A 21,922-nucleotide genomic window follows, 5' to 3' on the forward strand; every position below is an offset into this window, starting at 1 on the left:
TCCTTGGTGGCTGTGTCCAATCAAGCACAGGTGTGGCGCCAATTTTGTATAAAAACAGTGAGCTTTTGAATGCTGGGAGAGAAGTCCGATTAAAGACTGAATAAAAAAAGTAATTGGAAGAAACTGAAGCGGTGGCTGGTCCTGATTTTCTGCTCACCTCTGATCTTTGAGCCTAAACTACCTTACAATCGTGATTAATCAATTATTTAAATAATCGTCAACTAATTTGGTAATCTGTTAATTGTTTCCTGAAAGAACAACAACATTCAGAGCAGTTATTAAGTCAGACTGTACAAAAAAAAACACATTTTGACTTTAAGATGAAAAATATCTTTTGTCTGTAAAAATCCTGAACTTCTCTAGTGCCTGTTTCAGCTTCACCTAATTCAAATTATACATTTAAAAAATATCATATTAAGCACCATTTGCCATCCAATTATTAAATTAGTCAATAAAAAAAATTTACAAATTGGTTTTGGTCTGATAAGTGAAATCAGGCCAATATTAACAACAACCGCTATCGCATATCGATATCGGTTTAAATGTTTATATTGCTGCATCCCTAAAATGTTCAATTCAAAATGTATTCCTCCTCTTCTTGTAAAACCCTGATGCTCTGGGCCTAAAATAGATTAAAGTTGAAGTTAATTTAACCATAAAAACAACCAAAGTGTACATAACAGGCATTCGTAAAGCTTGATAAAGTTTTGTGCCTCTAGAGAAACTTTTAGTTCTTCTCTTCAGCCATAACTCATGTTGTAAGACAGACTTTCATCCATCAATAACTACTGTGAGATCTTAATATCGAAGGCTCTCATTACAGCACACCCATTTGCAGCTTCTGACTGTAAACAATGTTTTAATTAACCTAATTAGCAGCGTGATTGATGTGGCTTTTTTGATCTGCTGATTTGGTTTGGTTCTAGTTGTTCGGCAGAAGTAATTATCGCTGCTTCTTGACAACTAAAAACTAGCTGCGTCCTCAACTTCTCCTCCGTGAATCCCCAAACTAACTCATCGGTCTTACTCGCAGAATTTCGGACAAGCAAGGCAAATTGTTTTTTATCCTCATCTCTGTAAAACAGGTTCCTGAATGCAACTCTGGCGGTTTAAAAAACCAGAAGACGCTCTTCGGGAAAAAAAACAAAACAAATTGGATATGTGGCGGGGCTCTTTGTTTGAGAAAAAGGTCACAGACAAAGGAGTAGAGAGGCATCGCTGTGGGTCGACTGCTGGTATCAGAGAGAGGAATGTTTAGCCCACTGGTCCTTTGATGACTCATCTAAATAATGGCAATCTCTAAAGAAAGCTGTGCTTGTTTGTCCCCTGATCCTGCGCTTCCACTGCTGCTGCATGAAGCAAAAAGGTTTGAGTCAACTTCCACATGCTCATTAAATTGAGAACAAATTGTTGATGCTTTTTTTTTTTTTTTTAGTTTATCCTGAAGCAGAGTAAGCAGCTCCAGAAAGCGCTCAGATGAGTTCAGAGACTGTAAATCCAGCTTTTCCTGGTTTGTTCAGCCCTTTTGTCTCATCCTCAGGTTTACTACAATTTGTTTTTTTGTTTTAGTTTAATCCAGTGAGTGATTTTAGCATCTAGGTCACAAAATGCCCTCATGAAGACACGAAGATCAGAGTTGGATGTAACCTAACCATAAGCTACGACTTCATCCAAAGCAAAGCCTTAAAAACCCAACAAGATGCCTCTTGTATGTTTAATAGAGTAAAAGAACGTGTCAAAAACCTAGTAGAAATAGTTCAAATATTAACTAGCATAAATGACAGAACTTATGGACCTGTACAGTAGGATCCGCCAAGGAATCCTAGCAACATGCTAGCTCAGAAAGATGAGATCTTTGAGTGCTGCACCATTTATTTTGTCATCTCTTGCCAATCTGAACTAAATGTCGACTTCTACTAAACTTCAAAACCAAATTTCACCTGATTTTAGTCCAAATATCTGAATAGTTTTGTTGTCATTTAGGCTAAACTTAAAAAAATGCTCACTGAACCTAACAGTAATCCAAAAGCACAGATTAACACGGCATAGCAAATGAACAGAGAACAAAGCAAAAGCATCTGGAAGTTTGTAAGACATTGAAAAGACAATTGAGATGCAACAATTAGCATCCAAGATGAATTTTTGAACAAATAAATCTTCTTCTGCTGCCATTGTCAAACTGCAGTCAGACTACAATTCTAGAACAGCGCAGAAAAATAAAATAAATCAATGTCTTTACGACTCCTCATTCTGTTCACTGATTGGCCAGGATGAAACTCGTTCAGCATTTGAGCTCAATGGATTGAATCCCAGACGAAGCAGTGAAGGGAAATGTGAATCGAATGGAGCTGTGTAAGGAAATGGCCAGGCAAACCTCCTGCGATGTGTGAAGATGTGTTCTCTATGTATTGTTGATCTAAAAAATACATGTCATGGACTTAACCTTATATCCCCCCCACCCCCCACTTATAATCTAGGGCACAACATTTTCTCCCCTTCAGAGGATTAATGACAGATGTTTGCAAAGTATTCAGTATTTCCAGTACCGTCATTCTGGTTATTTTCTCTCTGAAGGATGAAGGCCAAGCTTTTTAATCAAGAAATGTGGGCAACGTAAGCAGATTGAGCTGTAAGTCCTCTTCTTCATCTTACGGAGATGTGAAACACCACATTAATAGTAAAAGCTACAAAGAGAAACGTTGACAAAGGTTGAGGCCAAGGTTGGTGGAGCTCCAGAACTGTAACGGATCTAAAGAATGCCTCGCTCCTCCGAAAACGGTTCCCGTCTGAAAAGGAGAGCACTGGTGTCGGCAGGCTCCCGGTCACATTCAGCTTTCCACTCCTTCAACAATTCAATAGAAAAAAAGGCCAGCAAGCTCATCCACACTGAAGGGTATTTATATGGCGCTGCTGCAAGGATACCTCTGCAGAAACGGCACAGCGAGCCACGCAGAGAGAAGCTGAAGAGGGAGCAGAGAGTGCAGAGAGCTTTAAGATCCTTCCTGGCAAAACCCAGATAAAAATAAAAAATAAAATCCTTGTCCTCGAAGCAATGAGAGCTGATTTCTTTGCCCAGCAACAATTTCTCTGTTAAGTAATGGCAGGCAATCAACAATCAACTACAGCTCTAGTTCACAGAGGCAGAGATATTCTACACATTAGTATTTACTGCTGACAGCCAGACTGCTGCCTTATTTACTGGACTGGGTACAGAGCAGGGGAAAAGTTGACATGCCCTCATCATTCTGGTCCTGCAGTTTTAATAAGCCCTTTTTCTCAGGGTGGAAGAGTTACACAACAACCACCTTTAATTAATAAAAAAAAAAAAACACACAAATTGGATGTATAAGTTTGAATTTCTTGCTAGTTTTCCCATGAATCTTCAAGCTGTTCTCTTTAAAACTCGACCAAATGTCCCCCCGTCTGCTTTGGGATCATTTACACCAGCCCCGTTTAGTCTGCTTTAATCAAACTCTAGTTCTTTTGCCTAAAAAGTGTCAAATTTGTTTGGGGAGAAAACTCTGACGCGGACCAAAAAAAGGCAAACCGTCTAAACACCTAGCTTTGGTTCAACTGGAAGTGACTCTGGTTTGAATTAATGGCAGTTTGAATTAACATGTGAACGCCAAGTGAACCAGGTACTACACCAAAAGCAGGAAGCGCACCATGGCGCAGGGCATTCTGGGTAAAAACAACAGCCGGAGAAATGACTCATGATCTTTTGCCAAAGACAAAGAAGAAACCTTAAAACTGCTCAAATCTGACGCTACTCCATTTTTGCCAACATTTAACGAAGAAGGAAGTTGCACTGTGCTTTCCTCAGAGGTTTTCATGCTGCGTCGTTCAACAGTTCTTGTTTCTTGGGGGAACAGATTATTCGAAGAGTTTGGTTCATTTGACACAGTGCAGTGTGAACGTGAACTACATGAGCTGAAAATGGAACAAATATTGCAATTTTGGTCCCCAATCGAACCGGTTCTACCAGACCGTCGGGTGCGAAATCAGTTTTTATTCCAAAACCAGTGAGGTTGTGTGTTTGCAATCATTGCAACACTCAACCGTCTCCAGGTTTTAACCATCTTGATCAGTGTTCAAATTTAGGAATTTATAGATTATCCTCCATCGTTACTTCACCTACTTTGAGCAAAGCATCAGCACCACCAAAAGCACACAGATTCAAAATAACAGATCAAAACTGGTTCAGGAATGGATTCATCTGGGCAATAAGCTCTTCTGAAAGGCCCCAAACCCAACTGCACTATGATGTGTGTGTGTTTTTTTTTACCTTAAAAATGTTAAAAACATAGATAAACTAAATTTTTTTTTTATCAAATACCTACTGTTGGCTTCAAAAAGTTATGTGAAGATTTAACGTCAGGAACATTAAATCAAAAATTAGTGCAGGCACGTGCATGCATCTGAAATTGTATAAAAATTTTACACATTTTATAAAGCTATATAAAATCTACAATAAATCCAAACTTTTTTTATTTAAAGTAAAATCAGCGAGTTTGCTGAGTAATTCCACTCCGGATTTAAAAAAAAATTACAAATGCTTCATTAAAAAGGTCAACATTATTAATTGATATTACACTGATGGCGATGAGGAATGTGTGAAAACTTTTTCGCTGACACCGCAAGTTCAGATCTAAACATGCTGGTACAGGAAGAAAATGGAGCAGCATAATTATTACAACTCACCCCAAAGGAAAAAAAGAGTGTGTGAACGAATTTTTAATCAGTTCTCTAAGCGATCAGCTATTTTACTTTAAGCTATAAACACCACCCTGGATGTGGAGGATTATTAATACTCACTCTGATGGGACAACAGGAGCCATAAGTAAAAAAAAAATCTATTTATTTAAGCCAAATAAAATTATGCAGAACTGACCAAGTCCATGCAGCATCCAAAAAGAAAAAAAAAGAATTTCAATAAATCAATTCCAAGATGAGATGACTGCAGCTGCAGAACACACATATTGTGTTGCTGCGAGTCAATGCTGGTCTATTTCTGAAAAAAAAAAAAAAAAAAAAAAAAAAAAATCCGACTTCCTTTGTGCAGTTATGTGACTAATCATTTTTGCTTCCTTCATCTAAAAAAAAGCAAAGAGTTTCCCAAGGTCGAAGCAAGTTAGAAGCTCTCCTCAACTGTTCGTGTGTAGGCTTACATCTGCACATCATCCTCCTTTTTGGAAGAACATGAAAATCCTGTTTAGGTGTGGAACCACTGTGCAAAAAGTGGAGAGAAGGCAGAGTTTGAGCGGTCCAATACACCCCGAGGGGGGAGAAAAACTGTGACAGAGGAGAAGCTGCTGTCTGAGGAGACGGTTCGGACAGCACACATTAGTTAGTTCGGCTGTTATCCAACAACAGCACATCTCTGCAAATATCTGGCTGAGCAGCATCTGGAGCTCCCGGAGGAGAATGAGACGTTCAAGAAGTGCTCCTCGTTTCCTGTGGACCGGGTCGCATTCTGTTGCTTCTTTTTCTTCTTCCACCGTTTCAGTGTCTCAACATGGTAGATGTGGCCCGGTGGCACGAGGACGGCTTTTGTTGAAAGAAAGTCACATAAAATCTAACTTCAATTTCTATGGCACGGATGCAAAAACCTGACACTGCACATCACTGTAAATAATATCAGCCCCATGGTGAGGCATGGTGGTGGCAGCGTCATGCTATGGAGGTAGAGAAGCTGGTCAGAGTGGCTTCACTGAGAAAAAAAAAATCTGTCAAGTACTTTAGGTCTAGTTTTGTACATTTGAAATAAGGCAAAACTAACTTGCAGCCAGAAATAAGAGCCTGATTCAAGTAAATCATTTCTTAATGTTCTGGACTAAAGATAAACTACAGGCTCAGTGAGCAAACATGCTCACATTTCTGCTCACAGGCTGCACCGTTTAGATATTCCCCTGAAATTAAACATGTGCTGATGATAATAAATAACCGGTGCAGCGGGAACATCATGCAAGCAGGTACCTCCAATACACATGCTAATGAAAAGTGGGGAGAAGTGCAAGTGTGCACGCGCGTGTGTGTGTGTGTGTGGTTGCTTCACTGTACTTGATGAGGTTTAAGTGAGAGGTCTGAGAAGCCCCTAAATCCTTGCTGGTTGTGTTTTGAATAATCAAGGCTAAAATGAAGCGTAAGTGGAACGGAGTGGAAAGATGAGAACCTGGAAATGTATTCACGTGTGGATCCGAGTTCTCCGGCTAAACCTTCCCACCCCAATGAACTGAAGCTTGGAGTGATGCTCTTAAAGCCTAGCTGACATCAAAAATTTGATTTTCATCAAGAAGGTGTGGAAATATGAAAGGCAGCATTGAGGCGTAACAGCAGCCCTACCTCTTTGACATGTTAATTGCACCAAAAATCTGGATTCTGTAAAAAAAAAAAAAAAAAAAAATTCTTTTAGTTAATATTTGTTGAATTTTCATTTTAAACTTGGTGGCTTATTTCTAAATTGCACAATACGTAGCCAATAGAAGTGGCTAATCTGATACAAATTATAAATGTATGCTGCTTGGGGTGGTGTGATGGTGCAGGGGCAAAGCACAACCCACGTATTGAGGCCTTGGTCCTCGTGGCAGTGGTCGCAGGTTCGATTCCCGGCCTGGTGACATTTGCCGCACGTCTTCCCCCTCTCTCATTACCCTCCTTCCTGTCAAACTACTTTCAAATAAAGGCCACTAGAGCCAACAAAACCTTAAAAAAAAAGTATGCTGCCTGTATTGGAGCTCATTGCATGTTTTCTGCCTCTGAGTCACCAAGAAACAGTCTGAGGCTCTATTTAAAGGGCAAATTCCCAAATTTAGGAATGCACCTGGAGAACAGAAACAGAGATAAATAAAGATATATGTCAACAGAAAATCTGTTCCTGCAACTGTGTGCAGAAGTTGTCAAAATGCTTACAATGCAGGTAAACCAGGTGTATTGCTTAACGTGTTTTTGCTTCAATTCGTCAGATTAAATTTAGGTTGCTGAAATGAAACCATGAGGGAGCGAAGGAGGGATGGTTAAAATGGCGCGACTAAAACTGATTATCCATTAAAACTCCTACCAAAGTGGAGACTTGAGAAAAGTCTGCATTTGTGTTTGAGAAATGGGAAAACGAAGACTGTCACATTACAGTCTGCGTCAAATAATGCGCCAATACATTCACGTGCTCGTGCTGACATAATAACTAATTGACTTTGCCCAGTGTTTTATTAACTTTATTTGCTGATATGTTACTTAAAAGTAGTTCAATTTATAAAAGGAAGTCATTGTTTGTTTTTTCTGGATAAAACTCCCTGATAGAAAGCCAGACTAATTAGGCAAAACAGTAACACTTTATTTGAAGGGGTGTAAGGCATAAGACTGACATGACACTGTCATAAACATGACATAACATCTGTCATGAACGAGTCTTTATGAATGTTTAGGACTGTTGTCATGAAGTGTCATTTGGTAAATAATGACACTTTTAATGCAAAGTTGCTCTAAAAGTTGCATTGAAAGTCCATTAAAAATGCCAACTTTGCATTAAATTATCATAATTTACAAAATCATGCAGCTCCAGTTTGCAACACGTGATCCTCAGTGGAAACAAAGCGATGGAGTACGACTGGTTTGCATGGAACATAAACAGACGGCTGAAGATGGCTACTGCCTGCTTTTTGTAACTCGAGCCGCCTCGTTTTCACACACACCCTCATAAAACAAATTATTATTTTACGCAAAGACCAACTGCAGGCAATGTGTCATCTGTGGAGTTTATGGAGAACAAGTCCAAAGAGATGCGAGAGTGCAATTTCTGCTTTTCAGTTCAGTTAGAAAACTACTTTAATTAAATTTAACATTGTTGCAAATCGCACTGTACAATTTTCTCGAACTAGTCGTTTGCTCAAGGCATCTCCAGTAGTGGACAGTATTACAGCAAAAATTATAGTTGTATAACTGCTTCATTAAGAGGAAACTCAGGGTTGTCCATCATTTTCTTGATTCCCCCCCCCTAATAATAATCTCCAGTGGTTCCACAGTCGTTCCCAGAACAGAACCAACCTTCTTTATCTGGTGTTTGAGCCTTTTTAAGTCCATGGCTGCGATGCTGTTGCCTCAGCAGGTGATTGCACAAGACATCTGTCATCTAGGACAGTCTGGTCTGAGCTCGTCTATCAGATTTTACCCCCATTTCACAGTAATAATCCCAGTAAGAGTTGGGATCAGCAGGACGGTGATATACGGAGCAAAAATCGAATTGGATCTCCACGCTCCAAGGGAAATCGTTGGAACGTGATTTCAGAGAATTGTTATCAATTAATTACTTTTGTGATCCAAAAGAAATATAAGCTATTTATTTCCCATGATAACAAAGGTTGACATCAAAGTTGTCAATAGTTGCCAACAGGTATTATTTATGTTCCGTTAAAAAAAATAAGTGGAAAGGTGTGGAAAACAAAACATGTTCTTGAATAACTTGGTGTATTTATTTAGCGTAGCACAGCAAGTACAACTAACCGAACAATGCCGTCATACTTTCAACATCTCTTACTCTTTCTACCGTTTCTCATTTATCCTCGTCAGCGGCTCCACCTATAGGCGTGGAGTAGTATTACACAGCAATATGTTTTCCTAAATTGGTGACAGGTGGCTAACGTTACATGTACTGGCTAATCGTAGTGGATATCTGGCAGCGAGTTAGCCAAGTAAAGTATTGTGTCAAAACAACAGCAATGGGGTGTGCTGTGGTGGCGCAGGGGTTAAGCACAACCCACATTTGGAGGCCTTAGTCCTCAATGCAGCTGTCGCAGGTTCAAGTCCCAGCCTTGGCGACCCTTGCTGCATGTCTTCCCCCTTCTCTCATTGTCTACCTTCCTGTCAATTAACTATCAAATAAAGGCCACAAGAGCCAAAAAAATCTGTTTAAAAAGAAAAAAACAACTGTACGGCACTTTATTTACAAGTGTGTAAAATAAAAACAAAAGCACAATGCCATATTGAATGCATAAGTTAAATAATTTGTTTGATGCTACTGTGATGCTATACTTATACTTATTTGATGCTAAGTCGAGAGACTTAGTTAACATTTCAAATTTAAAAGTGTTTGTTGTAGTTAGAACGATTTAATCACTCCGAGTAGAAACTTAAATATGATGTTTGTTTGATAAGCCATTACTGCATTTTAAGCAATAAAATGTATATTTGCAAAAGATTTATTAAATGTCTCATTTACTGAAATGTTTGTTTTCATGACTTATAAGCATAAGTAGTTTCTGGAGAGCCTAACCTTTATTGTCCGATTACTCAATCGGCACAATAATCGATAGAATGTTGATTACTAAACTGATCTTTAGCTACAGCCCTAAGGAAGAATAATTTTTACAGATAGTAACACTAATATTGGATGCTAAACATAGTGAAAATTAATGCATTTTAAATTAGCAAAACCTTGTTTTACAGTATTTGGTGCATTTCTGAATATTTTCCGACTGCTCGACAGTAAAACTAGAAAGAAAATGTTTGAATGCCGTTCCTAATTCTCATAGTGCTTAAAAATGAAGCTGAATTTGGCTATTATTGTTAAAATCTACTAAATTAAAGCTCAGAAATTGTCCACCAGACTCTTTATCTGTGGATCTCGCCCGTAGTGGTAATATTTTTTATCCTTTCTGATGCTGCAGCGTTCTGAACTGGCTAAAGCTTAGCGGTAATCATAAACACAACATGAAAAATATAAGTATGGAGGAGCCTCTCCATTCTGTCATTCTCCAAACCCGTGTCTTTCAACCCTGCGACGGCAGAACGATTCCATAACGGCCGAGTTGCACAAACACACGCTGAGAGCTTCCAGGAACTCGGGGAGTGAGGGGGGGGGGGCGATTCGGCAGAGGAGAGACGGCAGCAGATGCAACAATAACAAGAGCGTCGACAGCAAGTGTACAGCTGCGCTTTGGTGTCAGGGATGCAAGATTGAAGATTGTGAGACTTTAAACACAGAAATGTTTGCTTTGGATACAGGAGGCATGTGCTTCTGGGAAAGCACACTTCAGTTGTACATGGCAGCTCGTCTTCCTACCTCTGCTTCACCTGCACTGTGTCAAACAAACCAAACTCTTTGGGGAAAAAAACCCAAAAAACTATTCTCGCCTGTGGTGGCTGCCATGCAGGGTAAAGCTACAGTTGACACCAACCAGCACAGGGCGATGATAGGCCAGAGTCCAACCCTCTGCTTACGCGTCAGGCTCATGTGGGCGGAGCCAACCTTTACAACCTTTACATAATACAGGTGAGAAATACCCAGCCCTGCATGTACAGCTGTCAGGACAAGTGAAAAAGCAGCTAATCTAAATAAGACATCACTTTAAACACACCATCTCCACAGTCACACACGGTGGTGGCAGCATTGTGCTGTGTGAATGCAAGATGCCAAGAACAGCAGATCCTTTGGGAATGAAAAAGTAAAAACAACACACCGTGGTGCTCAGGATCTTTTGCATAATGCCACTGCACAAACATCAGAAGAGACGCTACCGACTTCTGTTTACGAAGCCGATTTGCTTAAAAGGCGGAAAGATCTCGAAGGTGTCGACACTTCCTTCTTCAAAAGACGGCTTCAGCTGTGCGAAGAGAGCCGATGCCGTGTCACAGCCTTCAGCACATACAGCAGAAATAATAAAAAGGAAAAGAACAATCAATAGACCATAACCAGCTTTTACAGCAATGCAGCTTCCTCTTGTCTGCTTATTTTTCCCTTTCGTCTTCTCTTTCTACAAAATTGAACTATTCTGCAGCAGCATTCAGCAAATGTGCACGAGGCCAGCGGGACAACACGAAAGCCGCTTTACTTGCTGCCGAATTGTTCCAGTTGGAAAAGCCGTCTAAAGTTCACAGAATCCCATCCAGAAATCCTTTTTTTTTTTTACCCCTTTTCACGTTACGTCTCTCGGTGCCGTCTGTGACATTCACAACCCATAAAAAAAAAAAAAAAACTGAAGCGTTTAACGAGTCCAAAAGAGGGAAGTGGAGCGGCTGAACGCCCGACAGCCACAAACGCGTCGGCGGTGTTGCAACACGGCCTCGGAGCGGCTCAGCTGAACTCATTTTATGCATGGCCTCGGGGGATGGAGGTTGTCACACTGCCAAGCTGGTTCTCTGTGTGCGAGAAGCAGGCATCGTGTCACATTCTGCTGGTTCCACTGGTCTGAGGAGCAGAACAGACGCGTTATGAATTACATGTCAGTCATGTTACCGAGTGGAAGTTCTCACATGAACGCTGCCCCTCCTTCAGCCCACCCCACCCACTCAAACGCCCCCGGTGAATCGCTTTGTCAGCATTACCTTCTGCTTCAAGATGTCAGGCATGCAGAAAAATTAAACATATTTCTGCAAATACTAACATGTTGAATGTTAAGTTCTCCATTGATTTTTTTTATTATTTACAATAACTTAATTGAGTCTAGCGGTTGTTGTGCCTGATAAACAGTAGTTTAGGTGATTTATTTTAGTGCGGGATATAAATTGATTGCATGTAGTAAACAAACCAAAATAATGCCTGTAGCTAATTTTGGACAGATACAGTAAAGGAAATTCTTAAACTATTATTAGCACCGTCTTCTGTATGATTCCAACTATGTTCATCAGTTCTTTATGAATGTTAGGTCACATTTTTAAAACAAAGGGAATGTCAAACTCATTCCAATTCGCCATTTCTAAACCTCTGAAGCAAAAAAAATAATTGTCTGTAGCTGGATCCCCCCMCCCCCTCGGGGAAACCCCTTGTTGACATGGGTCCCATAAGCAGCAGCAGCTTATCTTGCTTATACTTTAGTCTGGCTCTGCTCTCATTTTGCAGAATGACTGAGCACCACCCTCCAGCCCCGTCAAACTTATCAATATATCAAACCTGCAGAACCGGTTAGATGAGCCCCAGTTGAGATGGACATGAAGCTTCAGCCTCATCAGTGAGATGCAAATGCCTCGTCCACTGTGGCTTACAGTTATTTCTCAAAGAAAAAAAAACAAACAAACACTGTTACAGTAAGCGCACACCACAGAGTTTACACGCAGGAGGCCCTGTAAATATGCTCATCAGGGCTTACAACTATGAATTATTTCAGCAGTATGCCAGCCACACACACACACACACACACACACACACACACACACACACACACACACATATTCAGCTACCCTAAGAAGGGCAGGATCCCTTCATACCAGGTGCATGACACAGATCCACACCGTGCATGCTGTGTTCCGGTGCAGCCTCCGGGGCTCCGCTGCGCAGAAAGCGGGTACAAACTGCCGAGCATCCCGCCTCTTCCCGGTTTGTGCGGTGGGTGAGAGCCAACCGCATTACATTCATTACCCCGCCAGAAATGCGTGCAAGGTGCAGAACGCGAATGCACCAGGAATAAAGAAAAAAAAAAGAAAAAAAGTTTCACTCACCCCCTCCAAACGGGATCCTGGAAGCTCTCCACCGGAGGGGATCCGGAGGGATGTCCCGTTAGGATGCTCCGCTCCGCGCCTCTCCTCACAGCTGAAGCGGGGCGGCAGATGATCCGACGGGCTTCGGAGCTCTAGGTGTGCGGCAGGATCGGCTCCTGACAGGAGCTGCGTCCCATGCTTCAAACCCTCTCTTCCGGAAAACAAGGACACGACAGCCCACGCGCCCCCTTTCCCTGCGTCTGTTTACATGTATCAGTGAAGCAGGCGGAGGGATCGCTGCGCTCGGCTCGTCTGGCTGCTGCACCGCCGCAGCGGAGAGGTTCGGAACAGCACCGGCGGGGAGGGCGGGGGTGGCCCACGAGCACTTTCTGATTCAGTCCGGCTGCTTTTGTCGCGCGTCGGGTCCCAACAACTTTTATTATTCGAACAGGAATCCACCCGCCGTGGGTCCTAAAATCCGCCTACTTCGCGCAGCGTAATCACCCGAAGACCAGCGCTGCTGTGAAGCACCAGGGATTCGCGTCCAGCAGTAACGCGGCTCGGTTTCCGTCTAACCAAGCACGTGCGCTGAATTTCATAATAAGCTTTAATACCGCACGTGCCACGAAGTCCAGTCTTTCATATCGCGCCGCCGCCTCCATTAGACACTGGACTGCGTGGGGTTTAGGGCAACCAGCGCCCCTAGTGGCCAGCTACCGGCGATATTTCCCGAAAGCCAGGATTCCATTGAAGTTCTGATTAGTTCTGCTGAACCAGGAGAATCAAAGCCTAATTACTGAGCTCTGCTGAGCCAGCTGGACATGACACGGCTGATTAGGATCCATCATGACAAACCTGTGTTGAGACGCTTTACCAAGGTCGAGAAAGAGTCACACGCTGTTAGACAAAGGCCCATAGTAAAAAGTTACATGTTTGATTCTGTTAGACACCAAGGTCCATTTCTCACGAAAAAGAAACGTTTTCCCAGGCCACAGAGACATGGTGTGATTTCAGGGAGTGTCTTCAGTCCATATAATCAGCTACCCTCCTCTTTCTCCTCAGACGCTACAGACTTTTTAGAAACTCTTCTCGGATGTAATGGTAAAAGCGTCTCCTTTCAGCGCTGAAAGTGAATAAAATAAGTAAAGTCTGAATGCTTTTCTTGGCTGATTTTATGCTCCGTGTGTCAATACAAATTATGATTCATCGATCGGGATTTCCATTCCCAACACCTGGCTTTAACTAATCAATGCGTTTAGGTTCTCAACAACTCATTCAGTACATTTACTGTCATTTCTGTTTACTCCTAGTTTTTTTCCCCCAACTATAATGTGTTGCTTTATCGTATTTTATGCGATAAAGCAGCACATAATTGTACACAATTAGTATGATGCACTATTTTGTGAAAGGGGATGGTATGACCTAAATTTTATACTATATAAATCTTCAGGCCTGTTCACTCTACTCCTAAATTAGGTCTCAGAGACCGTAACAGTTAAAAGAAACATTTTTGTCCTTATTTTTAATTAAATGAAATGACATCAGACTTTCACATAGCGCTTCGGATGCTTTACATGAAATCAGTTATTTCCATTCATGCACACGCTGGCGATGGCAAGCTACTGCATTTTAGCCACAGTCCACAATATATAGCAAGGTTATTATATGGTGACCAAAATCAGCAGGCAAGGTGGATGCAGTGTCTTACCCAGCGACACGACAACAGATTTGTCTAGAGCTGTAGTATTATAAGCACCTACATTATAAATTGTTCATAACTTACACCTGCATCATACAACTACAAAATGTGCAAAATGCAAGCCTACCAATATGTGATATGCGGTTGCTCTGGAGGAGTAAAGTGTGGATGTAGCACAAAAATTATCAAAATGTTTGAGGGTTGTAAATACTTCTGCGAGTTTCTGTAAATAGTTTTGACACATAACTCATGGCGGCGTGTAAGAGCTTTGTCCTTTTCGATGACCCGGTTTCAACCGAGCTCCAGCCGTCAGCCAGATGGCCTCATATCTTTTCTCTAGATTACTTTGATCTGCAGAAACGTTCCCGTCAACACAATGGCAGCTGACAGTTCAGATGAGGTTTCCTCTCACTGGTTTTCACAGCGCAGTGCATCATGACCAGATAGTTTTGTGGTTTCATCTGATGCTACTCTGAAAACTTAAGCAATGCTGCTAGTAATTTTCTTTTACTACTTTAAAAAGAAGAGCCTTTCATCTTACAATCCTTTTTAAAAACAACAAATGTCCTGTCTTGAACTTTGACCTTTTACCTGCCAACTGAGGCCTGTAGAGTCTGGGATGTCTTTTAAGGTTTAAGTTATCACCTGGTGTTTTTCTTTTTTTTTTTATCCAGCAAGAAATCACCTAAATACTTCAGACCGGCATACTGTTTAACCAGTCTTTTATATTTTTACATTTTGGGAGATTTTTATTGAATTTCCATAACAGAATGTCACTAAAAGTACCAACAATTTAGTTTTAGACTTTTTTTTTTAATCTTGTCATGAGATTAGAAAGTATTTTCCACAAACATCAACAACCCAATGAAGAAAATGTACCCTTACTTGTTCAAACATTTTGTGTTCCTCTATTTAAAACCTAAAGACAGAAGAAGTAACATTTCAGTTCTTCAAAAATAACAACAAATTTCCTATATAAAAAAATATATAAGTTGTCTTTTTTTTTCAAAAGATATGATATTTGTGGCTATAAACCAGTTTACTCAGCTGGATTGAGAGCAAAAATGTCTTTTTGGGTTGCAAACCTCTGGTGTAGACAATGTCTAAAAAAATATAAACTACCGTTGTATCGCTCCTCACAGCGACAAGGCACAATGAAATCTTTATTGATTCCCATCCGGCGTCCCGTATTTGTCCTTGTTGTCTTAGTAGAGATAACTCTTCCCGCGTGTGACGTCGGTTCACCGAGCATGTCTGAGGCGTGTGACAGCAGCAGTGGATCACTGACAAAACAAATGATACCCGCCCTTCCCCTGTCAGACCTACACTTGTTCAACCACCAGAGCGAGGATCCCACGACGACGGAGAAGCTCTCAGAGCAAGCCGGGCGGGGCCTTTGTTGTCGTGAATCACCCTCTGAATAAAAAATAAATAAATAAAAGCTGAGAGATGCTCCGTTCTGAGAATCCCCGACTCAGAACACTTTAATTGCATGTTAATTAAGCTGCTGCTCTGAAGAACATGCGCTGCTTTTCCTGGTATCGTCCACAGTACCTGGAATGTTTCCAACTGCTCCCTGGATGTTTTTAGTTTTTTTTCAGTCTTCCAGTTTAAGTGTTGGTTTCTGATCATCACTTTGGGTGAAAGCTGTATGGGATGAAATCTCACAAAATCCACTATCTGACCATCATATTTCAATCAGCTGCTTTTTAACTTACCATCAGTAAATGAGTGAAGAGCAACTGATTTTGAGTTAAGACTTTGACCCAAACAGTGTCTGAACCAGCTGGTCATATTAGTGATTTATGATCAAATCGTCTTTTAGATGAATCTGCTGCTTAAAGAAATAGCGCTGCTTCCCTGACGTCGGCTTTTAATCCGCCTTCATTAAATGAGACAAAATGGGCGCCGTGTTCTCTGAAAAACACAAACTCTGCTCCTTCAGACTAGCCAGCAGCAACTAGCAAACCTGGTGGTACTGCGCATCTGCTGAGCTCATTATCGCATCATCGCAGTGAAACGCTGGTAATAACGTCGTTAAAGGGTTTTAACAGAGGAGACATGTTGTGATAACTCCCTGATGGTGGAGATTCAGAAACAGCAGGAGATTTTTAAGAGACAGAGGCCCAATTTCAAGGCGTTAAATTACCAAGACAAATTTCTTTTACAACATTTTTTATAACAACTGAAGGTATATAGTTACTTAATTGTGCTATAAAATTTCATAATGCTGCCCCTTTAAGACTATGTAACAGTTTTTTTTAGGGATATAAGAGAAACACCAAGCTTCTAAAATCAAGGAATAAACTAAACAGGATAAAAATCGTTGACATAAACAACAGAGTCAAGCTCCTTTTTGGTTATTGCGTTGATCCTAGCAGCGTTGTCTGGCTGTGCCATCCCAAACCTACACTTATTCATAGTCCAGATCAGTTTTGTGGTTGCATGATAGGGAATAAGCTACCAAACACAAGCAGAGCAGAGATGTCCTTTACCTTCAAAGCCTCTGACTTTTCGCTAACAAGAAAACCTCCACCGCTAGCACCTCTCTTACACGCCAACACCCTTTATTCACACCTAATTTGTACTTCTGCTTCTGCTCAGTGAAGAGATTTACTACTTACGGGGCGACTCTAGACCTTGTTAGTTTCATCCAATTGCTCTTTGAATAAAACTGCTAAATGACTCAAAGCTCCGCCATTTTCCCCGACGTGACGAGCCGTCGGCATTCTGCGATAACTCTCCATTATTATTATTATTATTATTATTATTATTATTATTAGTCGACTTTTCATCTTTAACACCAAAGCAATTTGGCCGACATGAGCCGTGGCTTACAGGACCACTTTCCCATCTCTGGCGAGGACGTGCTAAAAGTTCATAGCAAGTTCATTCAGTTCCTTGGCAACCGCCTCAGCCTCGCAGCGCACCAAGCAGACAGTCCGTCCTCACGGCACAACGACCCGGTTAAAGTTGGTTCCCGTCTCGTCCCCCAGGTGGTTTGGACGCTGGTCCTGTCAGAGACTGGTGCGATATAAGCAGAACCGGTTTGTTTTCGTAAGGAGACGTGGTGGAGGCCGTTCGAAACACAGCCATGTATGAGCATACTGAGGCGGGCCCCGTGGGACCGGAGAGGCATGCTGCGGAGCCAGATCTTTATCAAAGATGTCCGGCTCGAGGAAGGAAAGCTATGTAAAAAGGAGACGAGAGAGAGAGACGAGAGAGAGAGAGAGAGAGAGAGAGAGAGAGAGAGAGAGAGAGAAAATTAATTTAACTAATGGAAACTACTGTTCATTAATATGTCATCCTTTACATCAGCAAGTTTGGAATGCGACACAAAATTATTACTAAATCTGTAATTATATTGGCGACCACGCAATTTAAATGTCTGAATAGGGAATGGGAGTAGATAAGTTTGTGTTATCCTTACACCTTTTTGAGTCAAATGCATTCTTTTCTACGTCTAAATACAGAATTATTATATAAAACATGAATTGGATGACTCAATGTCTTGAGTCGTCAATATATTTATGCATAATAAATGCATAAATATATTGGATGCATAGTTTTTCTCTTTTTTTTCTTTCTTTACCTACAAATGGGTGTAATATGTGTTTTCTTTTTCATATGGCTCAAAATATAGAAACAACTGACTGACTGGTGCATGCTAGGTCGAGCACCTAGCATGCGCCTAGCCATTAAGCTCCATGTTGTTCCCAAATAAATTGGCTATTACCTCATAATTTTCATTTTAATGTTGTTTATATTCATAAAAATCTCAAAAATGTTAACACAGCTCACTTAATTTGGGCCTGTAAGATTTATATAAAGTACAATTTTTTGCAAAATACGCATTCATTAATACATAAAATAACCTAAGTAAATCAAAACTTTTGCTCCTGGGCTACAAGTATTTTATTGAGATGTTGATACCCCAACTTGATACTCCAACAAAAAGTAGTGCATAAGTGTCGAGAGGAAAGAATGTCAAGTTAAGATTTTAAGAGTATTTATGTTCAAACTCCTCGTGAATTTAGGATTAAAATAATGTAGTTTTTTTCATATATTTAAATTTTGTAGCGGTGTAGTCAAAGTTCTGAATTGAACCTGCTGGAGAATTGGTGGAGGGAGAAGAAGATTAGAGGCCCTTCGGCTTCGAAGAATTAGAGTAAAATCATATTTTATTCATCGGAGTAGAGGGGGGTGAAAACAAACACACACCGCACTTTTCAGATCTTTCTCTATATAATTTCCCTTCCGCTTCACAATTAGGCACTGCTGTCTACTGCTCCGCCAGACGGAAAACTTCCACTGAGGTTTAAATCTGAAAAAGTCCAGGCCTCAGAGTGAGTCTGGCTCTCAGAGAATATTAGCTCTCTGTCCTCTCGTTGTCTCAGCTGCTGTCATTAGTCTGCGTGTATATTTTTGCTGGGACGGCGTGTCCCCCCCCGCCCCCGGCGTCCCAAATCCAGCGTCCCTGTGAGGTTCGGTGTGGAAATAACAGCCTAACACGACAGAGAGCTTCTACTCAGTCTGCGGGCCCCCCGGGGGGCCTCGCTGCTTTCTGTGAAGCCTCTCTCCCCTGGGAGGATGTGACTGCGTGTCACTCTCTCATGTGGGATCCTGACACAGCATCAGCCATGTGGTAATTGGTAGACAGTATGAGCGTGTGACTGGATTTTATTAAGATGTCAAATAACCTGAAGTGACAGGAAGTGGCTCAGTTGCCCCCTGCTGGTTATATTGTTACTGCAGGACACAGCTGGGGCTTAATCAGCACACTTTAAAAAAAAATAATAATCAGCTCATAATAAACATACTGACAGAGGCAATCACTGTGTGGCGTCACAGAAGGATGGACTGTGGGTAAACATCTCCCTCTGCTGGAGGAACACCGGTACTGAGCTTCAGGTTTTTTTAGTGTGCCAAACCAACATGAAGGGCAGAGTTCTTTAATGTTCTCTCACATACAATATCTAAAGATTATTTAAGAGTAAAATCACCTCTCATGGCTCAGCTTGTTAGAAAAAAAAAATAATCAAAGTGCTCACTTGTATGAGAAAAACAAAGATCAAGTAACTATGTTGGCTTCAGTTGTTATAAAATGCTGTAAATAAATATGACTTAGACAATTTGACACCTTCAAGTTAGACTTCAGTCTCTAGAAGAAACTCTTGCTCTTTCTGACACTCCACCTTCAGGAAGTACTCACTATATGGCTCCTCTTTTAGTCCTTTAGCAACATTCTTAAGCGCGTTACACTGAAAAATAATCAGTACGATGAGTTCGGCAGATTCCACCAGGTGCTTGCTAAATTGCTGCTAGCTAGTCTGAAGGAGCAGAGTGGGGGTCACGTTCTGCAATGCAGAAGTTGAAATCTACGCCTCAAAGCGGCGCACGTGTTTTGTTCATCTGAACGGTTGCCACGGGAGATTAAATGATTTCTCAAACGCACGACAGAGTCAAAGCAACACTCCTCATGAGGAAATATAACATGACGTAAGTTTCAATAAAATTTCACATAATGCTGCCTTTTTTAGCGAATTTTAATTGTTCAGGCTGGTTCTGTGATGGGATGGAAATGGCAGCGTGTGGCACCTGAGTCATCCAAGTTCATCTTTCAGACAGGTGTCAAAAAGGTGAAATTAAAAAAATTAAATAAAAAAAAAATCAGGTAAAAACAGTGGAGAATAACTCCTTATTTTCTCTATTTTGAGTACAGCTGCATCCAAAAAGAACAGTTCAATATCACTAACCAGATCAGGCTGTGTGCGTGTTTTTTTTAGTAGAAATTATATTTCTACTTTACTTTAGTAGGTGCAGTCGAGTAATAGAAAAATAATGTTGATAGTTCTGCAAAGGAACGTAAAAAAAAGAGCAGGAAGGAGAAGAAGGAATCGCCTCAAACGGTTTCAGATAGAAACCAAAAGCAGAAAGATGTGGCAGCTGCTGCTCGGCTCCTGTGTTCATCAGCATGAATAACTTCACCCGCCTTCAGAGCTGAACTATAAATGCAAACCCGATTTTTAAAACCGATTAGCTATGCTAAATGTAAATTTGTTCAGATCACTGAGGCAGCATCATGAACTCGAGGGAAAAGTGGATTGTTCAGCTGTCAGGGGTCGGTAGTTTGATGCCCAGGTTCTGCCGTAACAGTATGTTGACGTGCATATTCCAGACAGGAAGAAACATCTGTTAGCAAAGTTTCCAACAGATGTGAAGAAGAAATGACTTTGAGGAAAGACTTTAATCGCAGCACTGGAACTGGGAGCGGAAGACTGGCTCACATTTGTTCCTTCTGTTATCAGGGTGTTAAACAGGAGCCTTATTTTCATTCAGAACTACTTCATTGATCCAAAAGCAAATTTCATGTTGTAGAAAGCCAATACTAGGTATTGCATTTTTTTTTTTTTAAATACCGTCAGCTTAGTCCTCGAAAAATAATGTAAGGACTCAGAAGGCGCAGCATAATCGGTCATATTCTCCATATGTAAAGCAGAATTTACAACAAGCTCCTTGCAGCATGCGGGGCCTTTTAATATTCATGACCTTTAAATAACATGCTGTCATTTACAAACAAATTATATTTTACTGAATGTATTTTATTCAGATTTTAAGTGACAGACCAAAGTGTTATTAAAACCTCCTCTTTACTCTTTCATAAAGTTTAGTGGAACCGATTGTGACATTGTCCTAATTTAAATAAATGGTACAATACACTACTTTGTGTGCGTTTTTTGTTTTGATTACCTGATTAATAATTGGACAGCAAAAGGGGCTTAATTTGAGATTTATATTATATTAACAGAATTTGAACCGCCTGAGTAGTTCTGGGTAACATATTTACAGGCAACTTTTTGTTTTTGAAATCTTAAATGCTAAATTTATACTTTTTTTTCTTAATTACTTTAAGTGTTGTCCTCTCAGCAATTGGTCTATTTTTTCAGTCTATGTATTCTAGTTAACGATTAATTGATTACTAAATTAGTTGACAATTACTTCTACAATCAATTTATCGCAATTAATCAGCACAAAAAAAAGAATATATTCAAATAGATGGGAACAAAGAACACGACCTCTGGATAAATAACAAGATAAATAATCTTTATTTCCACATCTCTGTTTATAAAATTATGTGTCCACAATTAATATCAACAAGGCAACACAGAGAATCCTTTTTTTTTTTTTTTATTTCTAAGAGGTGAAACTCGGACTCTGGAGACGCCTCGCCCGTCCAATTGGGGGAAAAATTGGGACACAGCCGGATTGTTCTCGACGCCTCTCCGGTTTTCGCACCAAAGTCGGGACAAAGAGCGCGGCGGTTCTCCAGAGCCCGGTTCCTCACCAACAATGTACAGTCATAAAACACCAGGACTTCATCGCTGCTCGGTGTAAACCAGACACGGCTCGTGAGCAGCTTGTTGAGCGTTCCCACACCAGATAGCCCTCGCTGAAATGATCCACGTTATTGCCACTAACAAACATAAGCACTATTCTTCTCTATCTTAATTTCATATCTTTGCTTTTTGTTTTTTTTCTCTACAGTAAAGACAAAAAAAAAAAAAAAAAACAGTAACTGTAAAAATCAAACAAAAACAAGTGAGGAAATGACCTTGTATTGTACGCACGCATGAAAAACAAAACCCCAGATCCTTAGCCATGTGCTCAACGGAGACGTTAAAAAAAACAAAACAAAAAGTTTCCTTGCAAGTCTGTCTGCTGTATGTATGATGTAAGAACAGACAAATTAAATATTACATACTGTATAGGTTATTGTTACAGTAACAAGGTTCCATGCGATCGTATTCTTCTCGCCTG

At 40.7% G+C, this 21,922-nt stretch overlaps 1 protein-coding gene across 2 annotated transcripts in view; it reads right to left on the bottom strand.

Moving 5' to 3' along the window:
* Window positions 1-13,094, bottom strand: part of camkk1a (calcium/calmodulin-dependent protein kinase kinase 1, alpha a) — a 62,215-nt gene extending 49,121 nt beyond the window's left edge. For both annotated transcript variants that reach the window (XM_008428151.2, XM_008428150.2), the window contains exon 1: window positions 12,427-13,094. The gene's annotated coding sequence lies outside the window, so the exon portion shown is untranslated. The remainder of the gene's footprint in view (window positions 1-12,426) is intronic.
* Window positions 13,095-21,922: the final 8,828 nt, after the last annotated feature.

Source organism: Poecilia reticulata, linkage group LG14, assembly GCF_000633615.1.
Source record: "Poecilia reticulata strain Guanapo linkage group LG14, Guppy_female_1.0+MT, whole genome shotgun sequence".
NCBI classification, from domain to species: Eukaryota; Metazoa; Chordata; class Actinopteri; order Cyprinodontiformes; family Poeciliidae; genus Poecilia; species Poecilia reticulata.